We start from the raw sequence: 20778 nt of genomic DNA on the forward strand, positions 1-20778 counted from the left end.
GTATTCTCAGCGCCTTAGGATTGTGTGTGGCAAATACAAAGTGTTCCGTAAATATATGATGAATGAACACATGAATGAATGAATGAATATGGAGCTGAGTTTGGCACAGCTGTCCATGCCTCTGTTGGAGCTTGGTTTCTCACTGAGCAAGGCTCTCTGCGTGCAGTGTTGGCTGGTGCAAGGGTCCAAGGATCAGACTTTCTGGAGGCTCCAGAAGCATCAAGTTCCTGAAAGGGGCCCCTGTAACAGCCGCTCCCCTCTTCCTCCATCCTTCCGTCCCTCAGCTTCAAACCATCGTCGGTTTGAGGCAGCAAGAACTATTGCACTGATGTTTATAGCATTTCACAGACGGTATTACAGGGAGAAAAATAATACAGCAACATCCGTACCATGGATATTTATTTTCCTAGCACCGCTTACCAGGGGCTAGTCGTGGAAAGAGCTAGTCTGCTGGACAACTGTAGCCAGGGGAATGGGCGGGCCTGCTGAGAGGACTAGGAAGAGAGAGAAGCAAGGAACTTCTTGCTTCCTGCAGAGGGGAGGGAAGGGAGTCGGGGAAGGATATAGGTCTGTCCAGATGGAGATTTCGTGGAGTGGTTCAGACGCTGGTGTGTCTGAGCATTCATTCATTTGTTGCTTTGTCTATCCACTTGACACATCCTTTTTGAGCACCCATGATGTGCCGGGCACCTGCTGAGCACGGCTGTTACCATGGTGAACAAGGTGAGTGTTGTCTCTACCCCATGCAGCTTACACTCCAGACAGGTGGACATCACTCTGCGAGGACAAGTGTGGTGAGAACGCTCCCGGGCTATGTACGGGTGGATGGGTGAGTGCCAGGGAATGAGGGAACGGAGGGAACGCAGGTATGGAGCTGGCAGCAGTTGCAGCCAAGTGTGGCTGCTCAGCATCCATTCCTCCATCGTCCAGCTCCAGCATCCTGATCTCTTTTGGGGAATAATCTCTCCCGTCCCTTGAGCAGCCATGGTGGGTTCAATCAAAGTGTCTGCCCCTCTTCAGTCACTCAGATCCTCTTTCTCTTGGGGACTATGAATTTTGAACTCAGAGGTGCAAAAAAATATAAGCCATCAGTTAGGGTGCATTCATGCTGGTGGCAGAGTCCTGCTGCTGAGTCATTTCTGCTTTTTAGACCCCTAGAGCTGTCCTGGTCTCTGCCTTTTTCTGAGGATAAGTCACCAGTCTTTTCTTTGATTCTGTGAATTGTCTGATGAATTTCAAATATATTCTTTTCCTGTATAAAGTAGCCACAGTCAACTTGTGTGGTTTGCCGCCAGAGACCTCTAACTGGTTTAGTTGCCTTCACAGGCCTTGCTCAGCTGTGTCATGTACTCCCTTATGTCAATGTTAATGGCTCCGACAATGCTAACAATGCTCTGAACATTCCTATTACTTCTCTCGATGTGTGTTTTGAAAACCTCATACACTCCTCATAGAATCATTTTTTCTGAATTGTGCTTTAGTGCAAGGATTAGCGAAATTTTTCTGTAAAGGGCCAGATAGTACATATTTCAGACTGTGTGAGCTCTGTGGTTTATTAGTTTTCTATGCTGAGGAACAATTTATGACAACCTTAGCAGCTTTAAGCAACACACATGTATTATCCCACAGTTTCAATTGACCAGGGTCCGGGCATGGCTTCACTGGGTCCTCTGGTCGGAGTCTCACAAGGCTGCTGTTAACCAGGTGGCTGGGCTGCATTCTCATCTGCAGGGGAAGAAATGATACCCCAGTTCACACAGTTGTGGCAGAATTCAGTTCCTTGTGGCTATAGGACGGAGGCTCTTAACTCCTGAGACCACCTGTGGTTCCCCGCCGTGTGGCCCTCTCCATAGGCTCTCTCCATCATTGCAGTTTCCTCCTTCAAGGCTGGTAGGGGGCTCTCTCTCCAGTCAGCTAAGACAGTCTTCGTGAAGTAACACAACCAAGAGAGTGACATCCCGTCACTTCTGCCATATTATGTAATGCAATAAAGGGAGTGTCATCCCATCGCTTTTGCTGTAGTCTAGCGGTCAGAAGCAAATCGTAGGTTCCACTCACACTCAAGGGGAGGAGATTATAGAGGGACATGACTCATCGTGGAGTCCCCTTGGGGTGTGTTGGCTGCAACTATAAAACTCTGAGTTTGTAGTGCAGAAGTCATAGACAATATGTAAACAAACGAACAAAGCTATGTTCCAATAAAACTTTATTTACAAAAGCAGGCTGAGGGCCAAGTTTGGCTCATGGACTGTTGTTTGCCAACCCCTGATTTTTAGAGTAATACTGTTGGCCTGCACCAAGAGTTTTTATGAGGATATTATTCCCTACCTCATTTAATAGTCTCTTTAAGATAAATCTTGGAATAAATTTCTTTCTGGTAGCTGTGTTTTTCCCGAGAAATTGGCTGCTTTTAATCTCATGAACACTGTGATTTTTAAAAAAGTTTTAGTGAAGCAAAGTATTTTAGCAAGAAATGTGCTGAACACTGTGATTTTTGTGTTTGCTTAGGTTTTCTTCTTCACTTTGGTTGCTAGGAATCTCAGAGCCAAAGTACAACCATCAACACCAAGTATAGAGGACTCCACAGTATACATTTTCTGTATTTGCTTCATTCCTGGCTCCATTTAATGTTTCAGTCTTGATTTCTCTCACGCTGACATAATTTATGGCATTTTGCTGTGTTGTGTGTGTCTAAATCCTAAATCCTCTCTGGATAAGGTGGGGAAAAGGTTTTATAAAAGAATAAAGGATTGTCCTTTAGTCTATATAGGGCATTGGAATATGAATAACCCCTATATTCAAATTAGAGTGAATAGTAATTTACTAGAAGGATGTTCAAGTTCTCCTCTTACGATATTAAACCTGAGGAGAGGGTTGAAAAATTCTCCTACAGGGAATATTGCTGGTTTCTTCTTGTTTATTCCAAGCTTTGGTTTGGAGGATGAGATTAATACCAGCTCACGGACGCTGCAGGCTGCACTGGGCTGCACCTGGGTGAGGCTGGGCTGGGGCGGGGATTCTGGCTCAGTGTTGCTAGACCCAGGAGATCATAAGCTATCTCCTACAAGGGTGCCATTGTGCCTGGTGCCTCACTGGTGATTTCACTGTGGGGCCGTCTCCCTCCAAGCTTCCTGTAGCCTGGGGAGGGCAGCTAGAGAATGGTTCTCCAGTGAAGTCATTGGGCCCAAACTGCAGCTGTCAGCCTCACCCTGCACACTCAGGTCCCAGCCTCATCTCCTGGAGTGGAGGTGCTGAAGGACGAGTAGACTGCCTTAGTCTGCAGCGGAGATGCTGGGCCTGCTGGCTCAAGAGGCCTGAGGTAGCTGAGCTCAAGTGGCCTTCTCGGAGAAACCCACTCTTCTCATGCAAATGGATCATGAGACCAGCTGTCTGAAGTCAAAGGACTGTGGCTGCCCTTCTCCTTCCAAGCCATGAATGCTCCAGAATCTTGGGATTTTCCTTGGGGTCAACGTGTCCAGTGCTTGGAATAAATTACAAATGAACCAAAAGTGAGGTAACTTATGGAAGCATATATTACATATTGCTCCTAAAAAATAGTAGATTCTTTTATCTGGCAAATATATACTGAATTGCCCAGAGAGACAGTATAGCATAATGATTCAGAGCAAGAGGTCTGAAGCCAGGCTGCCTGGTTCAAATCATGCCTCTGACACCAACTAGCTTTGTGACCCTGGACCCATAACCTGACTTCTCTGTGTTTCCTTATATATAAAATGGGGATTAAAATGGGTGTTGAGTTTCTATTATTTTGGTTTGCTCTCCCTGGGAGAAGCTAGCTGCCATGTCAAGGAACCTTGTGAAGACACGCATGTGGTGACAACCTTGAGGCCTCCTGCCAGCAGCCATGTGAGTGACCCGTCCTGGAGTAGATCCTCCAGCCCCAGCCAAGCCTTGAATGGCTGCAGCCCATGCCAATATCTGGACTATAACCTCACAAGAGACCCCGAGCTAGAATCACGCATTAAGATACTCCTGGTTTCCTGATTCTCAGAAACTGTGTGAGACCATAATGTTTGTTGTTTTAAGCCACCAATTTTGGGGGAATTTGATATGCAGCAATAGATAACTAATAGAGACATTTTTCTGTGTACAAGACAAACATGGTTTCTGCCATCACGGAGGTTAAATTCTGGTGAAGTGTAGAAACGAAGAAGCCAACAAGTACAACACAAGATGAAAAGTGCTATGGGGAAAGCAGAATGTGATGGGACTGTACGGGACGGGTACCGGGTATGGCTTGAGGGTGTGAGGGTGATGGTCGCCAGGGGGGCTTCCTACAGTCAGTAACATCTAGGTTGCATTTTGAAGGATGAGCAGAGCTAGTCAAGCAGGTGAGGGGAATGGGGAAGGGCATTTCAGGAGAAGGAGCAGTATGTGCAAAGGGGCAGGGGTTGAAAAGGAGCCAGATGATATTGCCCTTTGGGTTCCATGAGAAAGGAGTTTGAACTTTGAAAGGTTTTAGGCAGGATAAGATTTGCATTTTAGAAATATCAATCTGACTATAGCATGAAGAATAGATTGGACGAAGACTAGAAAAAAAATTGGAATCTAACCATTTATTTCTATTTATTTGTTCTAAGATGATATTATATTACATTACCATATATATGTAGACTTATTTTTTTTTAAAAAATAGAAGTCCCTCAATATACTGAATATGCTTGTTTTATTTAAAATAATTTTATGTTATGAGGATTTTCTTATGTTATTATTATTAAAGTCTAATATGATGGCATAGTGTGTTTGAATGTACCACAATTGATTTAACCAATCTCGTAATGATGGATAGTTAGGTTATTTTTTATTTTTCACTGTTTTAAATACTACTAGGATTGATGTGAGAAAGGTCCCCAAGAATCTTGCATGGTGGATTTTATTCTCTGTGGTTTTGAGCAAGGAGTTGAGGGGCATGAAGGGGCAGGAGTTTGTAGAAAAGGTGGTAGATTGAGCCCTAACTACTCAGTATATTGGTGACATCATCTCTGGTATTTTCTGAGACATTCCTGATTTGGAACATTCCACCTCACTGGGGCCATATATCCTGAGTTTTTGTTTGGGAAATTTTATCACCCCTCCATGCCATGAACTTCACGCTTCAGCAACGTTGACTTGCTTTTCACGTCCACACCTGCTATGCTGTTCTCACTTCCCTGCCTTTGCTTATGCTGACCCCTCGGCCTGGAATGCCTGCCTCCTCCTCTTTATCTGTCTCCTTCTTTTTCATCATTCTTTACGACTCATCAGAGACATCTCCCCCAGCAGGTTTGCGTAATCTTTCTCTACCCCAGACTGGGTTGGGATCCTCTTCTCCATGCATTCATAGCATCCTGTGCTTACTTCTTTTACTGAACTTAGCATTTTATGGCCCTCCCCTACTCAGCCATGAGCTTCTCAGGAGCAGATGACCTTTGATTTAATAAAAACAGAGCAAACGCTATTACTTGATATAATGACTAGAGCACTTTGGGCATTGAGCAAAATTTTAGTGAAAGGATAAATGAATCAATGAGCCCCCATGGAAAAGACAGGTAGTTGGATTGTCCTAGGGCTAGGGTTTTGCTGGACAAAGCTGGCCCATTTGGGCAAGAGGGTTGAAGTGGTGGAGGCTGGTGTCTATGCTGGACAGGAAGGAAGTGAAGGCAGGAAGGGAAGGTAGAGTGAACACAGAGGAATCAAGGACCAGAGGGCTCTGTGGATTTGAAGGACCAGTGTGGTGACAGCAATGCCAGGGCTGGACTGATAGGTAGTGCTTCATAAACTCAACTGTGCATAGGCATCATCGAGGGAGCTTGTTGAAAATTCTGAGTACCCCTCTTAGTGATTCTAAACCAGTAGGTCTGAGGTGGCGCCTGGGATCTGCGTGTTTAACAAACACCCCAGGAAGTTCTCATTCGAGGGGTCTGTGCACCACCCTTGGATAAATTCTGAAATGAGAGGCTTTGGGCAGAAAGTGAGTTGTCTGATTTTAAGATTTCAGAGGTGGAGCCGTCCCTCCTGAAGCCGAGGTCCAGGTGTGGCCGCAGGAATGCATGGAGGTAGGTGATGATGAAGGTCAAGGGATGGATCACCCATGTGCCAGTCACCTGGGATGGGGGAAGGGCCTGGGAGAAGGAGGGACTCAGCACCATGTGCCAAAGTCTTCCATGAATAAAGACGAGTTATCAGAGGGGTGGTAGATGATCTCCATGTTGGGATGGAAACTTTACAAACGAATAACTACAGTTCTTGGGTGTGAATGCCTGACTGCGCTGTGGTGAGGAGGCTGTTTGTGGTAGAGGAGAAGAGATGGCGCTATGTTGGAACCTTCTTCTCACCAGCATTCCCAAGGCTGCAGGTCTGCCGGGGGAGAGGTGAGGCAAGTGACGGCAAAGTGCTACAAAAGGCTGCAAGAGCCTCATCACAGGCACAGATAATAAAGACCTTCAGAAGGCACTTGGGGTTGAGATTGGAGACGAGGCTCCAGAGGGGTCTATGGATTCCACCACACAAACAGTGGTGTCAGCAGAAATCATCCTCCTTCAATAATCCAAGTGTCTCCAGCCTGGCTCGTTGGAGATTTGAGGTGCTGATTAATCACGCCTCTTCCTCCCCATGGATTCTAACCAACCTGGGAAATAGGCATGAGTGATCAATAAGGATTCAGATACCACCTTAGTTTTATTATCCAAAACCGGATTGGAGAATGTGGCTTAGAACTGAGGCTGAAATTGGACTTTCTGCTTCTGCTCTCTCAAATCTAGTGCCTACGTATGGGGTGAATTGGGTCTGCGGAACCAATCTCGTCCCATCCGCTGCATATGACGTGCCCCATACATCCCCCACCACGGGGAGAGTGGTCGGCTCCAAAACTGCCTTTTCATGCAGAGACCCACCTCTAGTTAATGCAGCCCAGTGGATGAAAAGCTCTGCCCAGATCACTGAGGACATGAGCCACCCCTCCTTGTCCCAAGGAGGCACGAGAGACGGGGTGAAGAGGATGGCTTCCTGAGCGACCACGAGTATTTGAGGAAATTCCCATTTTATGGACCAAATTGTGTGGGGAGAGAAGAACAGAAGTTACCCCATGACGCTCAAAAGGCAGGGGAGATGCTACAGGGCACTGTAGAGGGGAAATCAGACCCTCAAGAGCAGGATCCTGGAGTATGGGAATTTGGTAAGATTTCTAGGATTTTGTAACTCTCTAACTTTGTTACCTACTTCTTGACTTCTAATTTTTACCAGTAAAGGCTTTCAAAAGAAAAGGTTTCAAGTCCTTGGTTTTGGATCCAGCACACACAGCATCCATGAGAATGCCTCTCGCAGATCCCTGACTACGGGGAGCGTGTTGAGCGAGGGCTCTGCTGCTGGGCCCTTCAATCTTTCAGTGTTTGTTCCAAAGTCATGCCTCCCAAAGATTGCTCCCAGCCAGCAACTGAGAGTGGCAGGGACGATTCCTGGAGACATGGGACTCCCTCGACGGTCAACTTTGGCTTGAAGACTCCCTGGCAGCTTTGCCCGACTTTTCTTAGATGGCTCAGCACTTGAGGACCCTCCAACCACCTGTCCTTCCCTCTCTCCTTCACTCAGGGTCAGACCTGCACTGCGGTCCAACAGCTCTCCCAGCCTTACCCGGCTCCCTTCCCATTTTCTCCTGAAAGTGCTTCCCCTAATAAAATTTTCGCATGTTTAATCTAATCTTGATGACCACTTCTTGGAAGACCCAGACTAACACAGCAGATAAAGTAGGAGGGGTGTGGTGGCCCAGGACACTTTTTCTTACTCTGAAACCTGCCTCAGGGAGTGTCAGCTCTGAAAAACTTCAGGAAAGCTAACCCTATCACTGGTTAGTAAGAGCAATGATGTTAGACAGTTAGAGTTTACTCAGCAGTGACTACGTGCTGGACAGAATGTGTGTGTTTTCTCTGTAAGCCCCTACTTTGCAGATCAGAACCTGATGCCCAATGAGATTAAGCAACTGGATCACCATTGGGCAGCTGGCAAGTGAGGAGCTCTCAGGTGGAAATACAGACCCTTCTGGGTGCCATCCCCATGCTCTTTCTACTGCCTCATGCTGCCTATAGGGAGGAGGAACTTCCCAGGATGGAGCCACAACCAGGTTATTTGGCCAGCTCTTGTCTTTAGTGACACCCAGGCATTTTGGGCATACTGGTGTCTGCAAATATCTTCAGAAGTGTGTCTCGTTTTAGGCCACTCCTGCTTGCAGTGACCACTGAACCTTTAAAGCCAGTTTTTCTAATGCTCTTAACTCAGATCAGGATCAGAGTCCACAAACCTTGTAATGGACCAGATCAAAGTCATGATCAAAAGGTAGATTGGTGCAAACATCCCCAATCTTTCACTGCTGCCAGTGAAAGACTATCTTTCTCTCTTTAATCACATCTAACTAGGCAGGTCGATGTTGGGGACTGGAATTGGCCACCCCAAGATATGCCTCTTTGGCATGAGGATTATTTTGGGCTGATTACTTTTAAAAACTGCAGACAGGAAAGAAACTCTGAAAAGTAGAATTTACTTACCCTTTGTTAAGAGACATTTAGATTTGTAGAGGAAATCTCCATCTGTAAAGGTGTCTCCCTCTCTGTACTGAGAAGAAGGGGGGGATGACCTTATCTCTAGAAACTCTTAATCAATGTGGAAGGCAAGGCCTTAAATCTGCGTAATAATCTTACTCTTGTTTACTGTACTTGTCTGGTAACCTCCGGTAACCGACTCCCCCCACCCCCAACATCCTCCTTTGTCTTTAGCTGAAGATGATATTTAAGGTAGTGGCTTCAGCCATTTTGGCGAGTTGCTCAGTTTGCCTGAGCCTCTCCCATATATGCATGTTATAAAGGTTTGTTTAATTTTCTCTTGTTATTCAGTCTCATGTGAATTTAATTCATTCTCCGGTCAGAAGAACCCAGAGAGGGTAGAGGAAATGTCTTTCTCCCCTACATCAGCTTGACTTGTAAAATAGATCCCAAATCTCTCTGCTTCCTTCTGTTCCCCCTGCTCCCACTCTTGTTCTCCATCTTCTCTCCTCTGCAGCTGCAGGAGCCTCTGACTGGCCTTCCCGCTTACCTTTGGCCCCTTCCAGCCCATTCTCTACATACAATCAAAGCAATTGCTCTAAAAGTAAAATCAGATGGCATCCATCTGCTACTTTAAACCCTCAAATGACTTCTAATTCCACTTGGAAAAAGATCCTCACTCCTCCCCATAGCTCCAGTGACCCTCTTGACACGGGGTAGGTGAGCCGAAGAGTCGAAAGAAAGATTTCTTGGACTTTCAAGGTCTGGCAGTAGTGCTCTTTTATTTAGAGAATAGTGTGGAATAGCATGGGGACAGGACCCATGGGCAGTCAGAGCTTCTGCATGGGGACAGGACCCATGGGCAGTGAAGAGCTGCTGCCCTGAGCTGAGGGTTAGAGCTAAATTTATAAGGCACGGGGATGTGACTTATTTTTACTGCAAAAAGAAAAGGTGATGTAAAAAGTCATTAAATGATTTCAGTGCAGATGGGTTCTGGTTATTGTGCAGTCGTATAACTTTAGATATGAATCTGGTCATATAGATCGGCATGTAGGTGAGGATGCCCTGGGCTTCTCTCCCTGGGGCAGCCCTAATTCATACAATAAAAATCCACCGGGTGATATAGATCGGCATGTAGGCCAGGTCACCTTGGGCTTCTCTACCTGGGACAGCCTTAATCCACATCACTCTGAGACCAGGCTGCTGCCTCTCACTCCTGTCCCTCTCTGATTGACACACCTCCTACTCCCCCATCACATCTGTGTGTTTCTGAGACAGACCAAGTTCTTCCCCACTCTATTATCTTTGCGCTGGCCATTCAGTTGGCCTGGAATGCTCTTCCCATCTTTGCATGTCTTGCTTCTCCCCATCCTTCAGAGTCTCCAGGACCAGACAACCTAAACTCACCCCCAGTTGCTTTCACACAGTCGTGCTTTATTCTCCTCGGAGCGCTAACCACAATGAGAAGTTGTGTGATTTACTTGTTCACCTGAGTGTCTTGTTCACAAGAACGTCAGCTCCATGGGGGGAGCCTGCTGTCTGCTGTGATTCTGTATCCTCAACCCTGAGAACTGCGCTACGCACATTGTAGGTGCTCAATAAAGATTTGCTGATTGAATAAAGATCAATCAGCAATGAAAGTAGAGTATGTCTAAATGAAAAAGAATGGAGAAGAGGTGAGCCAAGCACTTGTGTTACATGCAACAACATATCCATGCTTTTTGAGAGGAGACCTACTTTCTCTTGCCATAAAATTGAACTTACAGGAAAAATTGACTAAAAAGATTTCAAGGCTTGATTCAGGATGGGAGGGACTGGTTGCTTATGTCTCCAGTTAGGTTTTCATCAGGGAAATTAGAGGGGAATTGAAGTAACATTTGGTAGAGACCTACCAGGGGCCAGGGCTGTGTTGGGGTCATGAAAATAATAAATGGCGCTTACTGTGGGCTTACATGGACATACCATGGTTGTATACATGAGACATCCCTTATGTCAATTAATCCTCACCATGACCCTACAAAGTTGGCACTGTCATGGACCTCATTGTATAGGAGAGGAACCGAGGTCCTAAGATGAGAACTTGCCTGAGGAACCACATCTGGTAATGACTGAGCTGTGGTTTCAATCCTCTTCTCTTTGATTTCGAAGCTCGTCATCATACAAGCTTACGTATAACCTGTATAGCGCCCATTAATTGCATGTTCACAGCGTGAGGCCCACTACTAAGGCTCTAGGTAGAGGTATGTTCATCAACCAGGATCAGAACCCACCTTGGGTCACATGGCCTGTTGAATGGCTTTGGCCACCCTCTACCTTTAGTTTCTGGTTTGTTCTCCTGAGGGCAGAGGTCAAGACAGCTGTGTGATTGACTCACCCGTTGCCAGCAAACCAAAGGCCTGGGAAGGTTTTTGTTGATTCATGGGGGGCGATGTTTGTTGCTCGGCACTGGAATCACGTGTGCCATTTGTGAGGCTCCTCAAAGGTTTATTGCGAGCTACTCATGGTCTGATGTTCGCAATAGAGGGTAGGGGTTGTTTTGTGGATCCTGGAGTCAGACAGGACTAGGTTCGAATCCTGGCTCTATCACTTATGAGATGTGAGGCGATGCCTTTTGACGACTTTGTATCTGTGTGTGCGAAAAACAGAAGTTGCCTGCCTCATAGCTTTTCATTGATTGTGATCATGCACTCCACATGGAGCCTGTAACTAGCCATCGGTAAGCATTAGCTATTGGTGATATTTTTATTAACATCATTGTATCGAATTTGAGGACTGTCCTGGGCCAGATTGTAGGAGAGGATGTGGGACAGGATGATGGGGTGGTGTTTGTGATCTGACTGCATAGGGAGGCTTTAGATTAATAAGACTAAAGATCTCGAGTGCTCACAGTTTCTACATCTATAAAATAGCAACGGTAATACTCCTTTGTTGGTGTAAAAGTTAAATGAAAACACCTATAAGGTTAATGATGATAATGGCTGGTATTTATTGTCCACAATATGTTCTAGGCATTGTTCTAAGAATTTAACCCACTGAGTCTACACAGCAAACACTCTGAAGTAGGTGTTGTTATGATCTCCATTTTAAAGATGAGGGACGGGAGGCAAGTGCGTGTCTGGGATATCACAAGGATTAATTAAATATTTATTAGTTGCTGAGATCTTTCAGAGGAAGAAACTCTTCATTATCTCCAGGGCCCAGCCTGGTACCTCGTACACAATAGGTGCTCAGTAAATTTTTATTGTTGAATAAATGAGATAGATCAGAGGTGGGCAAACTTTTTCTGTGAGTAAATATGCTGGGCTTTGTCTTCCACACGGTTTTCGACACTTGCGTTGTAGTGCAAAAGCAGCCATAGATGGTGTGGAAATACACGAGCGTGGGTGTGTTCTGATAAAACAGTTTCTAAAAACACGTGGCAGGAGAGACTTGGCTGGGGGCCGTAGTTTGCCCAGCCCTGAGATAGATGCTGATGCTGATAAACAGTGCCGTTTGTTAAATGCATACTCTGCGCTAGGTACCGTTCTAAGTACTTTCATGACCCTGATGAGGAAAGTAGGCTTGTTGGGTTTAACAACTTGTCCAGGTCTGCAAGACTACAGAACCCGGACTAAGGAGACGGTGTTAACCACTTTAACATTACCCAGATGAAAGTCTAAGTTAGTTCTAGACTCTTCCTACCCAAAGTCTGTAGATAGACCAGCAGCATTAGCATCACCTGGGAGCGGATTAGAAATGCAGATTTTTGCCCTCCCTAGACCTTCTGAATCAGAATCTACATTTTCATAAGACTTCCAAGTGATTCTCATGTACGTTAAAATTTGAGAAAGAAAGCAAAACAGAACCAAAAAACCAAACACTGTTCAATATCCTGAAATATTTAGTTTTCATGAATAATCTGGTTAATAGTAATAACATGGCTGAGCTTTTCATTCATCTTGTGGGTGTAAACCTCCTGTTAGTATATTGCTGGAAGAACAAGAGAGTCAAGAACACCTATGAAAAAACATAAGTTTAGATGCCAAGTAGAAGCTTTATTATCAAACAACCACTGGAGGCTCCTAGGAAAATGGAGCCAATGATTGAATGGTCTTTACCGTAAAAGCATTAGAAATGTGTGATGTGAGCTGATCGGTTTCACTGGCCCGGGTTAGAACTTGGTTGTTTACACAGAGATTAAAACCCAGGTGAAATTTCTCAGAAGCTCCGAATCGGAGCCAAGCGTATTGATGTTCCATTTGGCTACTTTCTTGTGACAAGAACAGATGGAGTAGCCCCTGCAGCAGCCTCTCCTTGCTGTGGCTTAATCTGATTGACAATCGGATCAGCACAAAGGGCAGTGAGGAATCACTCCGCCAACAAGCTCCTTGCCCTCCCGTCTCTGGAAGAATGTTGACTGACAGGGACTCAATTAAAAGGGGATTGATTTATTGAGCTGGAATGCTCTGGCCTCCTTAATCTCAGCATCTCTCTCCTTCGTGCAATCGCCGTTCCCAAACAAGAGTCAGTCTCCACAAATGAAACCCTCCCGATGACCAGGGAGCCAAAGGCGCTGTTAGTTGACCGAAGGTAGCTGAGCTCTAGAAGCCCATAAAGAAAAACCACATAAAAGAAGTCCTTCCCGCACCAGGGCCTGGATAAGGATCTGGAATGCAGCAGGGGAGGAAGACCTAAACAAAAAATAAGCAGTGGCAATGAAAACTGCTACCCTTGGCTCCAGGGGGGAAATGGGCTAAGGACAGTAAATGGGCGAAGGAGCCCTACTTTTGCGTTTTATATACTGTAACTGTAAATTTCTGTTAGAAATTACAGGGTCATCAAGCATCTGGAATGTTGATGGGGATGCCAGTAGAATTCCAGGGAAGAAAAAAGTCTATGGGTTTGAATTTGATGCTCCCTTTGAACTGTTTCATTGAGCTGATGCAGCCAATCTCAGCTACGTGTATGCAAATAATTATTTCTAATTGGTGGGATTTGAGGGGCACCCCATAAATAGCATCTCTTTTGTTCACTAGAGTTGTGAACTGATTGAGAAGTGAAATGAAAGACTTGGCAGCTGGAGACGCAAATATGGTACCATCTTTGTTACTGATAGAGTGGAGAATGTGGCTTATATCTGTGGACTGGTGGATTTCTTGATCCTGAGCTCCCAGCCTAAAAAGACTTACCTCCCCCAGGTACAGTGTCTCTGGAAGGTTCTTGTGAAGCTTACTGGGTAGAGGGGCAGAGCTGAACATGCTCCCTGCAGACAGGCTCACTCCCAAGAGAAAGACGAAGACAGAGTCTGGGCCACACCTTCCTCATTTCTTTTTCCAAACTTCCCGGAATAAAAATATCACTCTTTCTGCCCTGGGGGTCAGTGAGTCAGGGGACAGAGAGAAACCAGGAGTGAACTGGGACCTCTCCCACATGGAAGGAATGGTCATGAGTGAGGAGAAGCGCCCTCTACCCCCATGCTAACAGTTCTGAAATGATAATAATGATAATAGACATAATAATAAAATAACGACAAAAGTTACCATTTACCAAGTATTCACCCTGCTCAGGCTCTGGGAAGAATACTCTGTCGCATCTAATCATCAGAACAACCCACTGAGATCATTTTATTATTGTCTTTCTGCCACAGGTGAGAAGACAGACTGAGAGAGGTTGTGTGACTTGTCCAAGGACACACAGCTAGGAAACAGGAGAACTATAGCGCAAGCCCAGCTTCACTTGGATCCAGAGCCTGAAACATGAAGCAGGCTCCCCTCTATTGTTGAATGAATAAATGAACGAGGTGAAACTGGAGGACAACAGGTTGAGGAGTTTGGCCGGCTTGGGACAATCTGTGTGCAGTGCTGTAAATTCAGTTGCCTTTCTCCTGCCTCAGGGGCTGGTCCTGGGCACTTTTCACCTGGACGTTCTGCCCCTGCCAGGCCAGGCGAAGAAGTGCCCCAGACGTGGGCTCTGGAGCTGGTCCTGCTGTCCCAGGGGCCCCCTGTCAGTGTGTGCTGGGGAAAGAGTCACAGGCATCGGCTTGTCCACTTGGCTACCACCATCCCCTTTGCTTGGGTTTTGATTTCATTCTAGATCGCCAGTGGATCTGCTCTGGTTGGCTTTCCAGATGGCCGGGTGGCCTGAACACCACCTGCCAGAGGAGCTCTTGGACAAAGCCCCTTCCCCAAAGAGAACGGCATAAACCCATCTCTGTCTGAGCTGGCAAACTGACTCACGGATTAGGGAACAGCGTGGCAGACTGAGGCTGCCACTCAACTTCCCCCTCCTGGCGGGAATTTCCCGGTCTCTGTGCATCTGGTCACCACATTTCCAGACATCCCTCTCACCGCTGGGCATTAAACAAAAAACAGAGCCCCTGAGACCTCATTTTCCCCGGCTTGTTCTTCACACCTCACGAGCGATTTTTAATCCTTGGGGCAGCCACAGTTATCTTTATTCCTGCTTCCTCCCTCCCGGAGAGGACCCCTTCCCTTCTCTGGGTATCTGTATCCTCCTCATTGACTTTGCCACCTCCGGCTCTTTCCTCATTCGCTGTCACGCCTGCCCTTGCGTGGACTTCTGTTATCTTAATCTCTTTCTTTGGAAACTCCTGTCACTTCTAATTCTCTCATTTTTCTCCATCTACCTCAGCCTTTTTTCCCAGGCCCCTTCGCCTTCTCAGCTTTCTTTTCAAAGACCTTGTATTTCTTTTTCTCCTTATATGGTCCAATGTGACCTGACAGGGTGGCTGAAGCAGCAGATTGGGGATAGAAATATGCACTAGTTCTCCACAGATTTTTTTTTTGAATGGAGCATTTGCAATCAATTTATGTAGTTTAGCTGAAAGGTTAAGAATTTTCCACTTAAAAATCAACCTCCCCAAATTAAAATTTTTTGGTGCTTTTTTTTCATTGTAGTCAGGTCTACACATGCCCTCATGCAAGAGACTGTTCTGGAAAGGGCTTCCTGAGGAATGTCTGTGGAGTGTGCACCACTTTTACTCAAGCCTTTTGAACATTGATTTCTCAGAGGCTGGAGAATATGTTGTTCTTTTGTCTTCCTTAGGATTCTCTCTCAGAGAAGTGATTTCAAAATGAGGTGCTTCTGTTAGTGACACATGTGGGGATGGGAAGAAATGGAGTCAGGGTCCATTTGTACTTGAGTCCCTTCAGGACAGGTCTCTATGGAAATAAATGTTCACAAAACAAAACAGGGCAAAGCAACTCTCAATTGCTGGCTGAGACCCTGACTCCAAACCCTGTTGCAAACCTCAGCAGATCCAGGCTCTACCCCGTGGAGGTTTCCTTTTCTTAGGCTAAGTGGTCCCTGAGGAGTTGGGAGTGGGTGCCGTCCACATCCCCACTCAGATCCCTGTTTCCAGCTGGTGCACCCACGGTCCAGCAGCTCTGGGTGTTGCCTCATGTCTGCCCCCGTCTCTAGAGATTTTCCTTCGCCCACAGGAGTCTATTCACGTGGGAGGAGGCAGGCTCCCCCAACTCCCCAGCAGCCTGTATCCAGTGACCAATCAGCAGGGGATATACAAGGTCAATCCATGTTGCAAAGTGGGATCCACTCTGTGGGACAATTCATGCTCCAGAATGCCCTGTGGGGTCGGGCTTCAGCCAGACCCCAGCTCAGACCACATCTTGGCTTAGTTCCTTCCCTCCCTATCCTGCTTTCTTCACTTCCTCAATAGATCCTGTGTACCCCAATCCTTGTCTCAGGCTCTGCTTTCAGAGAACCAGATATAAAACAGACTACCATGCCAAACTGGCAAAAGGATCTACCCCATCCATGCCCAGACCTGAATCTGGGAACTTACTGTCCCAGGGCGAAGGATGATCACACACATTGAGAGAAGCTGGAGAGGCCCTAGTGTAGATGCTTACCCCATTGCAGGAGTGGAACTGGTCCAGACTGGTCTAGTCTTTTTGGAGCTGTAAGGGTGGAGGGAGTCACAGGCCTGTATCATCAGCCACTGGGGATCAAGAGAGAAAGTGTACCAAAGTGGCATGGAGAATATCAAAGAGAAAGAAAGATGACCTTCCCCAAAGAGGGTTGGTTCCAGAAAGGTTCTAGGAAGAACCAACTGAGAGATGGAGGGGAGTGTGTTTTAGGTCCCTGCAACTGTGGATGCAGAAGAGACCCTACTGTTTGTTCCTGACCTTTTCAGCTCTGTTTCATCTACCAGAGTGTTCCTCCCCTTTGGGGGTGCAGTTGGGGCGGGTGAGGAGGGACTGAGCAGTAGCTGTGCTGGAGATGGGTAGAGAAAAGGTGAAGAGAAGCAATCTTTTCCCCCTGGCCTGACTTCACTTAGCTCTCTCTCTACTTTGTCTTATTTCTTGGACTTCAAATCCTTCATACCCTTCCTTGCTGTGAAGTCTTAGCTCAGCTTTTTGCTCCTGTCAGCTTCTCTCCCATTTTCCCATCTGGCCAAATTCTTGGCATTCATTCAACAAATATTTACTAAGCGCCTACCAGGCGTCAGGCACTTTTCTAGATGTTGGGGAGTCACTAGAAACAGCTGCCTCAGTTGTTGCCAATGGGAAAGACACCCCATAAACATGCAAACAGCTAAGTAGGATAAATTCAGCAAGAGGGAAGTGTTGTGAGGGAAACGAAAGAAGAGCATCCTGTACTCATCACCCTGCTGTCTGCTTGCATTTGCTGTGAGTCTCGTCTGCCCGGTGAAGCTGCAGGTGATTTGAGGGCAAAGATCTCAGCCGACACTGCTTCCTCCAAGAAGCCCCATCCAGTGTCTCACTCATCACAAAGATGTCAACGCCAACTTGTTGGTTTCTCCACAGCAATTACTCCCAGGCTGTCCAAGTCTGGACCAGCCTTAGGTTTCGATCCTTTTGCCTTGGGTTTCTCCCGCTGCACGATTTGTGTGCAGGGGAGTGGATGTGGCCTCTGATGGCCTGCAGCGGAGCCTTATGCTTCTTGCTGGTGTGCGATAGACAGTGAGTCTCAATGTTCGTAGCCCCATTTCCCTTCTGTGTAAGACAGGGGAGGCGAGGATGCCCATTTCACAGGGTTAGGAGGGATGGAATGAGACCATCTGCATCAAGTTCTCCCTCAAGGGAGGATGTTGGGTGATGGGTCAAGTCCTCATTTAGCACCAAACTTGTGACCAGCCTCAGGAGGATCTGAAAAGAATGCGGGGCCCAAGGCTCTCGCGGTTTGGTTGCCTCCAAGGCAGCCTTGGCCATCGGTTTTGGGGTTAATTGAGGTCCTGAGCGCGGGCCTCTAGGAGGAGGCAGAGGGAAATGCAGGAGGAAGGCTCTCTCCCAGCCTTCCCGCTGCCCCAGACCCAGAGTCCATCTTTTCCCTCCTCACACTGATACCCTCCTGATGTTCCTATTTCTCTCCTTGCTTCGGCTTAAAATCCCAGATTCACCTGGATTTTCCCTTGTCTCTCACCCTGTTCCTCCTCCCGGATCCCAAGTCTCTCGTGTTCTGTGTTTCATGTTTTCCGCCTCCCATCATTTCATTCTCTTCGCCCTTGCCTTGCTCCCAGTCCCAGATCCTCCTTTTGCATTTCTCCGTGGCTGGTGTCACTTCCTCCTGGGTATCTCTGACCCCTGTGTCTCCTCATTACAGTCCATCTGTCACACTTGGCAATCCTGCTTCCTAAAAGGTAAATAGTCCATACCCCGCACGCTGGCGTTTGAAGCTGCCTGCCACGTGACCCACTCTACCTTCCCACCTTCCATCCTCGTCACTGTGGCCAAACTTGCCTACTCCCTGCTCCCTGGACATGTCCCGTATTGCCCTGCCCCTGAGCTTTCCCTCCTGCTGTTCCTGGTGTTAAGGAGGCCACAGTTGCCCTTCCTTCTAGGCGTGGTTCAGATATAGCCCCTGATGCCATGACTGGTCAGGAACTCGCTCTCACCTCTGCGTATTCATACTCCTCATCTCATACCTTTCCTCTGACGTTTCTGTCTTTCAGCTGCTCTAGGAATTGGGCCCTTTGGTGACGCCACTGAGGAAGTTTTATTTTCTCAGATTCCAATGTGAGCATTCCTCTTGGGTGAAACCCATGTTTGTCGAGAACATGCCTCGGTACGTTCTTTTCAGGGGCAGACGCTGAGCCCAGGAGGGCTGAGGTGGGTGGGACACGACATAACACAAACAGACGGCTGTGGTTGTACCAGGGGGAATGTGGAGAGGCAACCAGAACCCGGTGGAAAACTGTGTGCCCCACAATGTTTCCTCTTCCTGGGATTCTCCGAAGCTTCAGTAAAGGTGAAATTCTAGAGGCGAGAGGCATTCCTGTGGCAGCTCATGGACCCATGGAGCCCTAGGAGTGAGTGAGCCAAAGAAGCAGGAAGAACTCACTGTCGGCAGCCTGCGAGGACTGAGGACAGGGTCTGGTCCCCATGAGAGACAAGGAGTGTGGCTTCTGGCTAGTTTAAGGCGATTTTTGTGAGGTAACTTGGAGGGGCTTAGATGGCATCTGGGATGAGTTTCTCATCCTGTCTGAGAGATACTTGGGGGACGAGCCCTAAAATCCTTCTTTTTGTTGTCTCTAGTTCAATGCTGGTACAACAATTGTTCATTTAAATTGAAATACTCAGATGTGGGTGGTGATTTCTTTGCAAGGGAGTGGGTGCTACTGGTCATTTGGTTTCTCTGAGTTGGGATGACATAGTGCATTTTTACACTTGATCCTCAAGTGGACCATGAGAGTTAGACTTCGAGAAGCTTGTAGACAGATAAAGAAACTGGAGCTCAGAGAGGGTGAGTGATATCCTGCAGATCACACAGCTAGAAAGTGGCAGAACTAGGCCTTGAACCCAGAGCTTCTGGCTCAAGTCCAGTGATCAGTCCGTCTCTGCACCAGGCACCTCTGCGCACTCTCGTAACTCAAGTTGGACTGAACTGGGAGAATCTGCGAAGCTGGGTTGCAGAGCTTTCTATATAATTCTTGAAGGAGGATTATATATTTTGAGAGTCTGAGCTGATGCCAGGACCCTCTCCTCTTTCTGAAATTACCTTTATGAAATGTTTTGGTTATATACAGATAGCTAAGAGTTGTGAGAGTGGCTTCCAAAGCAATTCCAGGATCCCAACCTTGGAACCATCCGAAACCATCCACCACCTGCACCGCCAAACCAGCGTATGCCAGTTCCTCCGAAATTGGAAGGATCCTTACACGGGTGTCCACCCTACTCAGAAGACAGCCCTCGTGGTTGGTGGGGTGTCATCTAAAATCTGTTGCCTTCACTTCTGTCAGACATTGATCCCTATATCACATCCACATGGGATGTGTGAGATTTCCTCCTCGTGACAAACGAGGAAATGAGGCTCAGATTAAATTACTCGCCCAAGTTCGTGCAGTTCGTAATGGAGAGATGTGAAGTACAAACCCACAGTATTTCTTAATCCATATATTGTGTTCTCAGCCACTAAGCTATCGTGCCTCCAAGTAGACATTCGCTGATGGAATGGGGTTGAATAGCGATACAGGAGTGAGTGTGGCCAAGAGCCAAAAGGCTCATAACGGAGAGAAATGCTGTAGGACTTGAGAGAAGAGTGGACTGTCTCTGAGCAACATGGGTGCTACTACAGGGCTGTCAGGTGGCCTTGCCACTGGATCAAGCAAGCAGCTGCTGGTGGGGCCTTTCTGGGCAGCCTGAGAAGGAAGAACGCTCGTAGGGAAACTGACTGAGGATGAACCGTGCCAGAAATGGCCACTCTGTCACCGGCCCCCTCTTAGGTCATATTTCAAAGACTGGCTCAGGGCCACTGGCTGGGGCGCACGAGTATGAGGTCATGGCTGAGCAATCTGACTCTAAAAAATATAAGGACCAACATGGGAGTTTTATCGCATTTCTGCCTCCCAGGCATGAAGTCAGCTGGACCGCGCGTGACGGGAGCGTTCCTCTTGTAATTAGCCTGGGTGGTTTTTTTTTCATGTTCTGTCTAAATTCAGTGTGCTGCGAGCGCGCCCGCTCCCTCGGAGCCACCCGACAGCAGTAGCGGAGGAGAGTCATGGCCATAAAATCTGGAAGGCTCATGGCGGGGATGGAGGGTGGTGGAGAAATAGAAATATTGTTATCACCTTCCAGCGTAATTTCACCAGCTGCATTGTGCCTTCGGTAACACTAAGCCAGAAGCGATGGTTTTAGTGGGGAAATATCAGTTCTCTATTGGGACAGAGGCCCTGGCAGCCCCTTGTTCTTTTGAGGGCGGATGGGGCACGTTAAATTCCCGTGCTGCCGCTCACCAGCTGGAACCTGTGTGGATTTGCTCGGAGACGTTT

At 47.1% G+C, this 20778-nt stretch overlaps 1 long non-coding RNA gene across 2 annotated transcripts in view; it reads left to right on the plus strand.

The window, feature by feature from the left end:
• LOC111771074 (uncharacterized) overlaps positions 1–14321 on the plus strand; it is a 47901-nt gene extending 33580 nt beyond the window's left edge. Inside the window, exons 1-3 of one of the 2 annotated variants that reach the window (XR_011433535.1) lie at positions 2664–6056; positions 13547–13708; positions 14158–14321. This is a non-coding gene — a long non-coding RNA (uncharacterized lncRNA). Of the gene's footprint in view, positions 1–2663; positions 6057–13546; positions 13709–14157 lie in introns of those variants that run through there. The other variant, XR_011433534.1, reaches the window with a different exon arrangement.
• The last annotated feature ends 6457 nt before the right edge of the window (positions 14322–20778 follow it).

This window comes from Equus caballus, chromosome 28, assembly GCF_041296265.1.
Source record: "Equus caballus isolate H_3958 breed thoroughbred chromosome 28, TB-T2T, whole genome shotgun sequence".
Classification (NCBI taxonomy): domain Eukaryota; kingdom Metazoa; phylum Chordata; class Mammalia; order Perissodactyla; family Equidae; genus Equus; species Equus caballus.